We start from the raw sequence: 15,372 nt of genomic DNA, 5'->3' as shown, positions 1-15,372 counted from the left end.
ATGAATAATCGAATCGAAAGCATCTTAATTAAAAAATGTCTGTCAGACCGAGCTCGAGTTCGACCGAGGATAAACATCGTTTTCACCGCGGTTCGACCTCGATTGGTCTGACCTAGGTAACCGCAGTTTTTGTTAGGTTATTTCTGGACAGTCACTGTATACGTAAAAGTATAAATCTTTATAATTATAAGTCATATTTGAAAAAGCTAGGGGAATAAATCCAATTAGCTTGACACATGGATAATAATAAACACATGGGTGTTAAATAATAAAAATTGGGAATAAAACTTTTCTTTCGAAAAAGTGTCCATCCAGACGTGCAAACTTATACCGATGGCGGCATTCATGGGCATAGAGTAAGGGAGCTGAATGGATGTAAGTAAGTAAGTAAGTAAAAACTTTATTTGACTACGCTAACCCCTACAGCATACGCTGGTTTCCAAGGGGGGCGTAGGTTAAAAAATGTTACAAATAATTAGCTTACAACAGAGATTACAGATATAAACGAAAAGTTACAATTACACATTACACTTACATCTACTAATTACAAATTATTAATTAACACATATATTACTAAATTAGTTTAGTCTACTGGCCAGGTGTCGCACACTTGAGTTAAATAGATTAAATGATTGTATATTTCTTACTTCATCTGGAAGGCTATTCCACAACTTTGCTCCTCTATAACGAAGACTTTTCTTAAGATATTCTGTCTTGGGTTTAGGCAATTGGAGCTGCGTGGTAGAAATAAGGAGCTGCCTGAGAAACTTTATAATGAGGCTGGGGATCAGTCGCCTATAGAGACAAGGATTCTTTCAAGAAACATTACTGGAACTTTATGATTGCAAAAATTGCAATTGCTATTGCGAAATAGGGAATTTGGATACGCAACTGCTATTTATGTACCCTACGTTGTCACTAATATTTTGGTGTTAATTATATAACACAATAGATTTATAAATATATGAAAAATGATAAAAACTTAAAATTTACGTGGCGGGACAAACTCTTCAGCATAGCAACGTACTGTATTATAACTATAACGTGTTAATGCAAAAATATATCAAGATGGAAATTCCCGTTTTATTTAATTATTGAAATTGAAAGCCTGGTAAATTCCTATTTTAATGTATCTAAGGACAGAAGGTGTTGCTAACTAGAAAATTTTTATGAATTATGAATGAATAGATAGACTCCGATAACCTTATCTCTGGATATATAACCGATAACCTTATATCTGGATATATGCTACATCCGAAACACAAGAGTAACGAGGCAGAGCGGGCTTGGTCTCGAATACACCTTTTAATAACCTTTTAACATAGGGATGCTGTCCAAACACAGTTTTTTCTGATAGTATCAGGACAGATTATAGGGCACTCCGCGCCGTGTTAACCACGCTATAACCAAGACGCCGATCTGCAAGTTGGGCTAAAAATTCTAAGGCAAGCTCGAGAGGAGACGAAACTGGATTAATCCCTCGGGTATAGCAGAAAACCTCCCATTGTTTGAGATAGGTACTATACTGCTTTTGCGTAGAGGTTCTCCTTGACTAGAGGATATATTTGGAAGCCGACTCTGGAACACCTTCGTTTTCGAGGCGTCGCCTGATAAATGACATACCAACAGCCACATTTTTTTTTGCAGTTGATGAACTTTCTGTGGGTTGTATGGAAAATGAAGTAACTTTTCTCGTGGTGGTATTAACAACGGATGATGGATTAGCATTCGCATTGATTTTATAATTTTGGGTACCAAATTTGTGTTGGCCAATCCGGAACGATCGGCAACCCCGTTGCCTGTTGGTCTTGAATTTTCTGAAGGACTTGCGTAATTAATCTAAAAGGTAGGAAAGAATAAAATAAACTATAGTCTTTCCAATTAATGGAAAAAGCATCCACAGCTACTGCTTGTGGGTCTGGTTGGTATGATACATAACGTTAAACCCGGTGGTTAAGCCGAAAAGCGAATAAATCTATATTTGGTGTCAAATTCAACGTTTCCAATACTTTACGAAAGACTGTGGAATTAAGCATCCACTCCGTTTCATCACGTAATTTACGTGACTCTTTGTCTGCAAGGACGTTTTCAATCCCAGGAGTGTGAGCGGCTGATAACCGAATTTGGCGAGGACCGCACCAATCCCAAATGCTTTTGGTGATTCGATTGCACAAATCTTGATGGCTTGTACCCATATGTGTAATACAAGCTACAGCAGTAGTATTGTAAATAAGAGCCTTGACATGTTTGTTCTGCAACTGAGTCTGAAATGACTGCAATGCATACAGAACCGCAAGCAACTCTAAGTGATTTATATGACAGGTCTGTTCTATTAATGACCAATTTCCCCCCCAGGGGAGGTCATTCAATACCCAACTCCAACCAGACAAGGAAGTATCAGTATGAAACACAATGTCTGGTGTTCCATGACTAACACTGAACATTGTATGCTGTGGGGAGTGAAGCTATCCACCGCTGAAGCTCATCAACAGCATGTTGTGATAGCCTCATATAGCTATCAAAGTTTGTATAACTTCAGGTCTAGTATCTTATCTTCTTCCAAGGCTCGATAATACAAAGGGCCAAACATAACCCCAGGAAAACTAGATACTAACAGCCTAATTACACGGGACATATCACGAATAGAAATCTTCCTATGTAGATTATACGTCGCATTTTGGTCGCGTCAAATGCAATTCAAACAATAGATAATGAGATGGTAATGAATCTTAAGGAGGTTTATCATCTCATTATCTGTTGTTTGAATTGCATTCGAGGCGCGAAAAATGTCACGTATAACCAAGGTCTTAAAAGATCGAGAGTTTGCTGATGACCTAGTATTACTCAGTGAAAAGGTGGCCTTTTCACGCCAGAAATTTCAATCCCCTCAGAACGAAGCTTCTAAAGTAGGACTGAAAGTGAACGCATCCATCACCAAAAAGATGAGGATAAACTCCTTTACTACCACATGAGACACATCATGCATGTAACAAGCCCAAGAATTAGAACGATTTGAGCCCTTCGACTTTCTAGGAAGCATTGTCACCAATACCGGAGATTCAGAACTTCAGAACTTCGGATGAGGATGTAGAGACTAAAATTAATGTAGAAAAGCACAATGCTCTACATGCTCTAGCTATGCTCTACATGATACGGCCTGTTTAGAGATCGCGATATATTTCTTTATTGAAAAAACTGAGAAACATCAAATTTGTACATCAACTGAGGAATAAACAACAATGTGAAATCTGTTTTTTTTTTCAAAGACGCCGAGCCGTGGAGTGATAAATACTAAAGGAAAAGGAAAAGGGGTCGGCCCAAAAAGTCATTGAAAAGAAAGAAGAAGTCCAAATCGTGGGACAAAATTAAAAAGGCATCAAAAAACGGAGACCAAAGGTGAAAACTAGTTTAAAGCCGTTTACTTATACGAAATTTAAAAATTTTAACCAAGAATAATAATAAACGTGCACCATGCAAAAACAGTTAAAATTTCTTTCCTTTACCGCGTGAACATATTATGGGCATATTATTTTATGCATTACAGCTGCTATCCATGCACTTACGCATTTTTAATGCGCACGTACACGTGCAGCACTGTCCAGAAATAACTCAACACTGCGGTTGCGGTTCGGTTGCGCATGGGTGTTAAATAATAAAAATTTGGAATAAAACTTTTCTTTCAATAAAGTGTCCATCCAGACGTGCAAACTTATACCGATGGCGGCATTCATGAGCGTAGAATAAGGGAGCTGAACGGATGGAGCTCCCTGAGAAACTTTATAATGAGGCTGGAGATCGGTCGCCTATAGATAGAAACAAGGACTCCCCCGAGAAACATTACTGGGACTTAATGATTGCAAAATTGCAATTGCGAAATACGGAATTTGAATACGCAGCTACTATTTATGTACCCTATGTTATCACTAATATTTTGGTGTTAATTATATGTGAACACAGTAGATTTAAAAATAATTGAAAAATGATAAAAACTTAAAATTTAGGTGGCGGGACAAACTCTTCAGGATAGCAACGTACTGTATTATAACTATAACGTGTTAATGCAAAAATATATCAAGAAGGAAATTCCCGTCTTATTTAATTATTGAAATTGAAAGCCTGCTAAATTCATATTTTAATGTATCTAAGGACAGAAGGTGTTGCTAACTAGAAAATTTTAATGAATTATGAATGAATAGACGAAAACAAAACTCTACACCTATGAAATCAAATTCATATTGCTTTAGGCTATTTTTTGTATAATACAAAGAATCTTTCAATGAAAGATAAATGCTGATATTCTGTATTGAGGTATTATATATTTTCTGTTAAATTAATAAACTTAGCAGGAAATGGGGGTTACAGAAGACAAGTGAGCGTGGTTTGTTGACGTTTCCGCAAAATTAATTACAACAGGATACATTGCAAAAAAACAACTTAAAGATGTTACAATAGCCCTACTACACGCTGGTTGCGATTCACCGACGCAACGCAAATTATCAGTGTTTTGAAGCAAATAAATTAAATTCTGGAAAGCAATCTTGAGAACTTTGCACCCTTGACATGGTAAAATGTGCTATCTTTTAGTAATAGTATCATAACAAGATGAAACATAGTTGCTTTTGAAAACTGAAAAATTCGCAAAAAGATTGAAGCAAAAATGCAAAAATCCGAGGTCACGAGCATGCAATCCGACTACCGTTCAAAAAAACAGAAAAAAATATCTGGCGGAATGTTCAGTATTTCACAACGATTATATCCTCTAAATTAATTACGGGTTTAACTGAAAGAAAGCAGAAATATATACGCCATTTATTGTATATTAAATTAACTTAACTGCATATTGGGCGAGATACAAAATTTGTTCAATACGAATTATTATACATTATTATATCGCACGCGGTCTCGTGATTAAATGGCGTGCGCTGATTGGTTCTTTGCCGGTCTGGAATCTCCCAGTATTAGACCGTTGCCGTAGTACTGGAAAAATATCAGACCTCGGTTTTTTATGAACGGACCTCGCTATCGCTCGGTCCGAACTGTCAAGACCTCGGTCTGATATTTTTCTAGTACGGACCTCAAATTCGGTTAATAAGTGGTATGTAACCATGCATATTATAGTAATACTGAAAATACTTTTCAAATCGTAGCGATATCAACACATAATATATCTTGGCATTTCTAACAAACCCAATGGTATACTGTTACTTCTCGATTTTTCGACTTTAAAGGGCTAAATTTCTTAATATTTTAGATACTTAACGAAGCAATCGAGCGGCTATCCTTTATTGATTCACTTAAGAGGCTCTCAAGTCTCAAGTTGCAACCTGATTGTCGAAGTATTGAAACCGGAATGGCAACATTGAATACAGCAACGGATACCAGTCTTCTGATTATAACACAGGCGACAATCATTCGCATTACAGAATTCAATATTGGCTTAAAGTTGCACGCATATAAAAAAGCATGACTAGATTGTTTGCTGTCTATGCCACTGCCTTATACCAGCGGTGGTTCCCTTACAGTAAAAATTCTGAGCAGATGATCCTTTGATAGGCAAATATTAATTTGTACCGTATGTACAAAAATGATTATTTCCAAACTTAGCTCGAGCCACTTCCTGGATGTAATATACATGATTGGAAACAAAAATTATAGCTAGAAAAATACTAACTCGACCCAACTATTTCAATGATCAGTTTCCAAGTTATTCTCTTCGATTAATGATGTTAAAAAAATTCTGTTGAAATATCCCTTCGAATGTTTGTTTCGACTGATCCCATGACAACGAATTTTGTCGGGATCAAAGCGGTTGCGAAATAATTGTGAATAAATTTCACATGGACGGTTGCACATGCATTGGAAACGTTATTGTTACAGGCTATTTTTTAATCACCCATGCAGTGGCCGTTTACGTCCTACTTGCTATATAGGGTGTATCAAAAAAAGGAGACCTTTAGAAATCAAGCTATTGTTAAAATTTGAATACCTTTTCAATTGCATTTGCACATATGCTGAACCGTAGTGCGTGAAATATTGATGGCATGCATGCGTACATTAGAAAATGAATTGACGTTTGTACACAAGATTGTCTGCTCCTGGGAATTTGAAAATAACTTTAATAGCATAAGGAAAAATAACGACCCAAAAATATTCAAATGACTATGCACACTACCAGTACAAAAATGGTTCAACTGACTTCGGAGCAAAGAGGTTTTGTAGTCTTAACTTATACCCAGCCTTCCGTCATCAGAAAAGCAGTTCGCGATATGCACAAGCGTACGGAAGTTTGTGTTGAGAGAAATGGAGGCCACGTTTGAGATCATGGTCCATGACATTCAGTTCTTTTGATGTTCAATTTATCAGTAATTTTCAATTCGGATCGAAATGTTAAGTGAATCTGTGTCAGATCAAGTTGTAATTCATTCCTTACTCATGTAAACATTTTAATAATAGCAAGGGTTTGTAAAGTGGGATTCTGAGCCATTCCGGATTCAAAGTCAATCTAACTCATGTGAACAGCCCTATAATACTCACGCACAGTGTTGAAAATTAATGAACAAATATTTGTTTATGTTTTGAAGGAACAGCTAAAACAATCTACCACGCATACTGTTATTGCTTTTGTGCTTAGTCGTTTGTGCTTAGTCATTTGAATATTTTTGGGTCGCTATTTTTCCTTATGCTATTAAAGTTATTTTCAAATTCCCAGGAGCAGACAATCTTGTGTACAAACGTCAATTCATTTTCTAAAGGTCTCCTTTTTCTAATGTACGCATGCATGCCATCAATATTTCACGCACTACGGTTCAGCATATGTGCAAATACAATTGAAAAGGCATTCAAATTTTAACAATAGCTTGATTTCTAAAGGTCTCCTTTTTTTTGATACACCCTGTATTTGGTCGTTATTCACGAATAAACGAATTCACTAACAACATAAATCTCGACGAAATATGACGTTTCAAAGCCAGCCTTTCCCTATTTCGCTTTCACATCCTGTTGTATGTTGCAACAATTGTCGGGTGAACAATTTCGTGCTGTCTTGTCAATCTCAATGCTGCAACATTTCAACGAACAGTAATATTGCATCCTGATCAAGTTTTTACGCGTCTGCTATACAGTGGCTCCCCCTATGATTTCTAGAATCGGCTTTCAGATTTGTCCAAATTCAATGAAAAGGAGGGAGGGTTAACAATTTAAAAGGTACTAAAGCTAGAGAGTAAAAACTCAATTCATCCTGGACCTTTCCAAGAATTTGTCCCCTCAATAAAAATTGCCGGCGGCGCCACTACTACTATATCGTGCTGCATAACGAGTTGCTAAAATGCAGGGTTGCTTACTGCAACAATAAATGTGCAGTGGCGTAGCCAGCCTGACGATTTTGTCCCGCTATGTAAATTTCGAGTTATTGTAATTACTCAAGTCTTTAGAAATCTATTGTTTTCACAGTCAGTGAACACGAAAATATTAGCATAGCGGGACAAATCGACAGGCTGGCTACGCTACTGTAAATGTGGAAATTGGAATGTGGTTTTCACAGTCCAATCTCCAATCTCCAAACCTGATTCGTATTGGTAAAATGATAGGGATTGCACAATGTCAACAAAATTACAAGCATTTGTTTCAGGGATTTTTAGAGTAATATACTCGATAATACAGCCAGTTATATTGACACGTTTTAATTGCTCTACAAATCCAACGATAAAAGCTTGCATGGAAATGCGTCTGCCGCCTGTTTTGGAAAACGGTACTTTGTACAGGGGATTTTAATCAAAACGCTCATGTTACTTACAGAAAAGTGGGAATTTATAACAGTCGTTCTGCTACTGACATAACAGTAATGTAAACGACCATGAGATAGCCGGACACACGGTGTACGAAAAAAACCCTTCAATTGTATGTATTAACAAAAAAACTACAGATTTTTAAAAATACAAGGTACATCATGCGAAAATACTCTATCGAAAAGATAACACAACAATAATGACAAAAGTAAATTGACAACGTATGTATATAGCTATATCACGTAAACACGGTAAGGTTAAGGCAGTTTTTTATGTTTACTTCGCAGTTCATCCTTCATGCAGGTTAGAAATTAAAACCCACTGTTTGTTCTTAACATTGTTTATCGATATTTTAACATATTAACTGCATGCAACATAATAATAAGAAATGTAGCTAAAATCTGAAGCGTGGCAAAATCAAAACTCAGCTCGTCGTATGTTTGAAAACTCCAGGGCAAACCATAATGCTCCAACAAGCCAGCATACAAACTGACCGAGACAAAAACACAAAAGTTCCGTTACGGTAAAAATATAAGATGAAATTAGACGGCCCAGCAAGTTTCCTAAGTGAAGTGCAGCGATTGACATAGACTGATAAAAAGCAGCCTTATTTGGATCGGTGATATACGACAAGACTGAACAACACAAAGAAAATGAGAAGAATGGCATTCCAAGACAGATGTAAGGAAGGAGAACATAACCACCGTATACACCTAACCCACTGTTCCAACTGAAAGCAATATAGGTTAACAGCCATATTGCAATTATCTGCATCATCATTGAAAAAACTAACATTTGCGCTTCATCGTAATATTTTGCGGCAATATAATACCCGAGGAACAGAACCATGCAAAAAACAGAACTTACCAAGAACAGCACTTTCACATGAATGAATCGAAGGTGGAAGTGTTCTTGCGCAAGCAAAGGAACGTAAAAAGTAACCGTACTGGAGTAGAAGAAACATAATATAACGAGGTAAAACATGAGAAAAATTGTACTGTAAGAACCGTGTTTTTGTGATTTAACCCGATCTTTTGTAGCCGGAAGAATGCAATCATCTTCATTGTGATCCTGACCATCACTACAATCACTGCGTTCATGCCCATCACCACCACCACCACCATCATTATCATGCCCATCACCATCACAACCATCATTATCATGCGCATTACCACCACCACCACCACCACCATCATTATCAAACCCATCACCACCACCACCATCATTATCATGGCCGTCATCACCACCACCATCATTATCATGGCCGTCATCACCACCACCATCTCTATCAAACCCATCACCACCACCACCATCATTATCATGGCCGTCAACAACCATATGTTGGTCTTGATCACTATTATCAACTGTAACCTTCGTTGATCCAAACTCACTGGGAAACCACAGAGAGACTACAAACATTCCCAACCATAAAAGTGCAAGAACAATTCCAGGGGAGTTACCAGCGTCGATCTTCCAGCCGAAGATATTCACATTAAATATCAAAAACACGCTGACTGCAGGGCCCAAGAGGGTGCCCACGGTAAACACTCCATCCAATATTAAGAAGACTTGTGTTCGATGTTTCTGTGGTGTGTACAATATTATTTGCCCATAGACGACCCCGATAGAACCATCAGTGAGCCCACCCAAAATTCTCCCAACCAGTGGAAAATATGCCGAGACTGGAATTGCATACAATATATATGCAACAAACTTCAAAAACAGGCTGACGATAATAATACATCTACTGTATCCAACTCTATCCGCCAATTCGCCGAGGATAGGGCTGGACGGGAGTGCACTAAATTGGAAAGCAGACATGACAAGTCCGAGGAAAAGCATATTCTGTCCCAGAGATTTGATATAATACCAAGCTGTCGGCGCGATAAAGTATTCTTCTGCCCCATCTATGAATTGGCGTGCAATCATTGCGAAGAATATCCATGTCTTCAAATATGTTATTTCCATATCTAATTGCACTGCAGAGAAGAAAGAGAAACGATGCTTTTATAATAACAAAGTAGATTAAATTTTAAATTAGCTAAGCCACTTACCAAAGCGTAAGTACTCGAGTATTCTAAACCAATTGAGTCATTTATCGCAGGGAATAAGTGGTAAAGATGTCTCTGAATAAATGAGTAAAATTAGTTCAATAATGTGTTCACCGATAAAAAATGAATGCAACGTCAAACGTCGATGTTGCATGCAAGATTGAAAACCAAAGACAAAGTAGTTAAAGTATAACAAGAACATTTTATATATTGCTATCACAGTTTCACAAATGATTGGTTTTAATAAAGAACGTTAAGTAAATAATGAGGGGATGGAAACATTGAGAAGTTACATGGCCAGTAAGAGTTCAGGTTAGCATGCAGTAATTTATTTAAGAAAACATTTTCCGTGTTTTTATACAGTTCTAAAAATACGCGTGGAGAGCGTGGGAGATTCTCATTTGAATAGTGTATAGGTATTTTTTTGTGTAATTTTTTTTTGTCTATTTAGCGGGGGGGGGGAGGTACTTTAGATGATGACAATGTCATATCGCAAATATTGCACCACAAGTTTAAACACAACGTAGAAAAAGTTTAATATTTACAGCATTAGAATAAGGCTCGAAATTTATTTCCTCCCTCGAAAGTGCTTCTTTTCTTAAAAGACTACATAAGGTCGACACTTTCTATTCTTTATTCTAGAAAGTATGAGAGAACATGTATATGCAACGAAAATGTGCTTATTTTTTAGTTAACTGATCAACAAAAAACAATCAGTTTGAATGCAATTCAAATAGCGTATAAAATTTATGAAAAAGTAAACGCAAAATGAAGAGGGGCTAAAAACAAATATTAATAAATTTTAAAGCATCTAAATTTGAACGACAAATTTGGACATCAGAAGCGGGATGGCCATATTAGTATTATTTATTCATGTACATGCATGTTCACAGAGCGTAAAAAGAATCAATTTGAAAATAAATGAAAAAATTATTAATACATGCAATGACATATGAATATGACCCCAACCTCACTCACTCATCAATCTGGCGACGCCACTGTAGAACATCATTAATTGCACTCAATTCATTGCAAATACTGTTATTAATTAAATACATATCTTTTGCAATGCAATTCTATGGGCTAAAAGTGGTGCTATTTGTACAAAAACTTGCTTGGACAAAACAAATATTACAATTCACGCATCTTTGTTAATTGCAATACCCATTATGTTCCACTTCCATGAAAATATCGTGGTCTCATGATTCTCACTATCAAATCTGTGTGTCACAATAAAACTTTGCTCGCAAGAATACAATCTTAACAATGGGAAACTTTTATTGGGAAATCTATTACAAAAATTAGATCTTCCGATCAGCTTATTGTGACAATGCTTTGGTGTTATCGATTATCAAAAGTGAACCATAGATTTCCGAACTTTTGTTAAATGTTATTTGTCTAAGTTTGTATTAATAGACATCGAGGTCGGTGCATTTTGGACGGAAGCAACGCTAGTTTGTCTCTATGCATGACAATGTGGTAGATGCCTAGTTCCCATGAATGCAGCATGTTGAACACAAAGATACTCATATGAATAATTAATTTTTAATGTGATGGATATAATTATAGAAACTAGAACGACTTGAGCTTTCAAAGACGCTAAAAATTCAAGTATTCAAGCCCCTCTATAAATAGTCCGGAAATAGCGATACTTGATATTTAACATTATAATAAGCGGTGTTTGACGACACGGTTGAAATGCAACACAGGCTGTACAAACAGAAAGGGAAAAAAATGACGACAAAAAACGCTGGTCGTTATTTGCGTGTAGTTATTAGCTATAAACTTTCGAATGAAGATCTAGATACCGCCTTGCACAGAAAAAGCTTTCACAAAGGTGTTAAAGTTCTGATAAATTTTGAATGAGATATGACGGAATATAAAAAAAAAGTTGGCGTGATTGGTTTATATACTTAACGTGCTGCATGCAGCGTTCTCTCACTTACCTAACATTAAGAAATGCCGAGTTGAAACTAAAGGGTCTGATTTGATTTTTATACATGATGATAGTTATGCTAAAATACGGAGCTTTGCTTCTGGGAATCTTGTGCGTTCTGGAAATTCATGTTCATAAGATAATCTCCAAGCATTCATAAACTATATACTGCCTGTTTTACATGCTTTTATCCAAGCCCCGTTATCGTTTCTCTCTGTGTATTGCAATTTTGCAGACAGTTAAATTTTGGCATATTTTATCGAATAGTTATCTAATATTCAAGCATATTCTAATTTTCATTCGTCATTGAAGATGAACCATCAAACTTTTTGGGTTTGGGAGCCTCGCTGTTGGACAACACACCTTAATTTTGAGGAATAAATATACTAGCGGTGTACTGATTAAAGAACTTTGAAGTACCACTCGAAGTATGTACAGATATAGGATAACCAAAGTACCATTATCATATTAAGTGGCGTTACGTATATATAACGATACAGATGTAATGCAGACTGCTACCGGTTTAAACTGAAAAAAATATTCAACAAGTTCTGAAGCAACAAAGTTCACAAAATTGTGGTACGGTAGTTGCAATACCCATTATGTTTCTACTTCTATGAAAATGTCGCGGTCTCATTATTCTCACCATCAAATATGTGTTTCACAGTAAAACTCTGCTTGCAAGAATAACAATCTTAACAATGGGACAGCTTTATTGGGAAATAGATCTTCCGACAATGGCGTAGCCAGCCTGACGATTTAGTCATGCTATGCAAATTTTATGTTATTATCATTATTCATTTCTTTAGAAATTCATTGTTTTCACAGTCAATGAACACCAAAATATTAGCATAGCATGACTAAATTGTCGGGCTGGCTACGCCACTGTCTTCTGATCCCCTTATTCTGACAATGCTGGTATTATCCATTATCAAAAGTGAAGCAGTGATTTCCGAACTTGTGTTAAATGTAATTTTGCTAAGTTTGTACTAAAAGTCATCGAGGTCGGCGCATCCTTGTGTTATACGTTTTGGATGGAAGCAACGCTAGTTTGTCTCTCTGGATGACAATTTCGTAGATGCTTAGTTCACATGAATCCAGCATGTTGAATACAAAGATAGTAATATGTATAATTCCCTTTTAATGTGATGAATATAATTATAGAAACTAGAACGCTTAGTCATGCATACTTCGACTTGAGCTTTCAATGCCGCTCATAATTCATGTATTCATGTAGTTGAATTTTCTAAAGGAAAAGCAAGCTGTGAAATTAAAACACGATTTTAGAAAAAAAAATACATGTTTTATACAGGGTCCTTAAACATGCATGCTCCTCTTGAAATTCTACCCACATAGCGAAACCTGACATCTAACATTATAATAGGGGTGTTTCTTCACGACACGGTTGAAATACAACACAGGCTGTACACACAGAAAGGGAATAAAATGACGATAAAAAACGCTGGACGTTATTTCGTGTAGTTGGATTCCGTCCTTGAAGATGGACTATCAAAATTTAGTCAAATCCAATGTAACAAATTAAAAATAATAAAATAGTTTGCAATCTTCGCTGTTGGACAACACACCTTAATTTGAGCAGTAAACATACTAGCGGTGCGTTTGATAAGAGTAATTAGAAGTACCACTCGAAGTACATAGGGTAACCTAAGTACCATTATCATATTAGGTGGCGTTACGTAACGATACAGTTGAGATGCAATGCTAACTGCTACCTGATTAGACTGTAAAAAAATTCTGAACAACAAGTTCTGAAGCAATAAAGTTCACAATATTTAGGTATAATATTACTTTGAAAAACAAACACAACTGTTTTTCTATATTAAACTAACTATCAATAAGTGCCCAATAGAGTACACAGCAACATTGCTGACATTGCACGAACACACATAACGTTTAAAGCGATGCATGCACAGGCAGTTCTGTCTTCACCGGACGGTGCAGCAAGTATACCATGCACCCTGGCATTCGTGATTATTTTACCGGACCCGATATTGTTTATCATTTTCTTTTGAAAACGATTATATGGCTCATAAGGCTATCGCGTGATCTTTTAAATAAGGTTTTACCCGGCCCGCCCACTTCTCTATTTTAAAAGACCTCGACTTTATAAAAGGTGTTTCGGCCAGTGACAAAAATTCTGACAAAATTTCAGAATTCATTGAAACGAATAAAAACATTATTTAGTCGTATCAAAAGTAAATTATTTTTTAAAATAAAACAAAGAATTACCTTCAAGTTATAACTGCAAATAGTGACCTCAGTTACTGGGCTGAGATGGATTATCCAAAAGATTTCCCTGGATGGGACAATTCTCAGCTACGTTTGAACGTGTTGCTTGCCATATGCCAAGTGGACATCTGCCTAGTGGGTGCGGTGATAATCTTTCCACTAAAGAAAAAGAAAACCACGCATGCGCAATGAAACCTGACAATGTCGACATGTGAATATTGAGATATTATTGGATGAATCAAAGCATGATATCAGGAATTATTCAAACCAAGGTCAATTTCATCTGCTGAAGCGAGGCTTAGGTGAACATCGTGTGACGTCTCAATAATTCTTTATTTTATGCACTTGTAGAATCCAAAAATAGTTTTAATTTCTATATATTTATTTAAAGACAACGGATGCAATTTCTATCAATCTGAATTCGAAAAAGTATTTAGCTATCGGACGCTGTTGAACATTGTTGAGAAAGTTAATTTTCATCTGTACACATTTTTTACGTGAATACAAACGTGAATTAAAAATGTTTCAATCTAACAACGACAGAGTTGAGATTATTTTGCATTTGCTTTTCAATTTTTATGTTGTAAAAACTTTTCTCTATAATCTAAGCTGTAAACACCACTTCCCTCATTCAAAGTTACTACAGCTAATAAATTCTTGCTCAGATCTCAACGGCTTACTCAAGGTCAGTAGAATTGTAATAGTTCTCATATATAATGACATGCCAACTTTCACTCGAGTAGTGCGTAAATAAGCATCCAGCTGTGCACTTGAAAATTAAAGCTTCGTCGTCCAGCTTTAGAAATTCAGTTTTCATGGTCTTCAATTCTCTCAAAACTAGTAGCAAGCATTGTCTAAGTCTGCCTTAATTTTGTTGTCACCGGGAATCTGCCGGTATAACTACAAATAAATTGTGACCAACTGATATTCAATCCGTATCTTTATTCATCCCCAATAAAGTCTCTCTAAGTTGTTCAATTGAGTAAATATCACTATAAATTTCTTAGCACTGTTAAAAATATTAATTGCAGTAGGCTATTTGTCTTATCACTGCGTGTCATGTACCCTCTATATAGTCATACAACCGTATTACATAATATATATTATTTAAATTAAAAGCGGTGATTGAACTTAAAGTCTTAGTCGTGCTTTTGTTCAACATTCAATATTATTTGTTCTATGTAAATACAGCATTTAGGAATTTCGAGACACTGGCCGTTTTGACTTTTCATTCACGAACACGAATTAATATATTGTTGCCGTTATGGTTGCTATTTTCTGGAGCATCAGAATGCTTCCGTTCTTGAACTTCGTATAATCCATGATGTTTCTGTACTGACGCTAAATTACA

At 36.2% G+C, this 15,372-nt stretch overlaps 1 protein-coding gene across 2 annotated transcripts in view; it reads right to left on the bottom strand.

Annotated features, from left to right (window-relative positions):
• LOC114533382 overlaps positions 1-15,372 on the bottom strand; it is a 44,964-nt gene that overhangs the window by 28,121 nt on the left and 1,471 nt on the right. The window contains exons 2-4 of one of the 2 annotated variants that reach the window (XR_003688049.1): positions 14,022-14,180; positions 9,839-9,910; positions 9,068-9,763 (exon numbers count right to left, since the gene is read on the bottom strand). The gene's annotated coding sequence lies outside the window, so the exon portion shown is untranslated. Of the gene's footprint in view, positions 1-9,067; positions 9,764-9,838; positions 9,911-14,021; positions 14,181-15,372 lie in introns of those variants that run through there. The other variant, XM_028554897.1, reaches the window with a different exon arrangement.

Source organism: Dendronephthya gigantea, unplaced genomic scaffold (genome assembly GCF_004324835.1).
Source record: "Dendronephthya gigantea isolate DGI-Jeju-01 unplaced genomic scaffold, DenGig_1.0 000089F, whole genome shotgun sequence".
Lineage (NCBI taxonomy): Eukaryota > Metazoa > Cnidaria > Anthozoa > Malacalcyonacea > Nephtheidae > Dendronephthya > Dendronephthya gigantea.
Note: the sequence above shows the minus strand (reverse complement) of the source record. Positions and strands in the feature narration are given on the sequence as shown.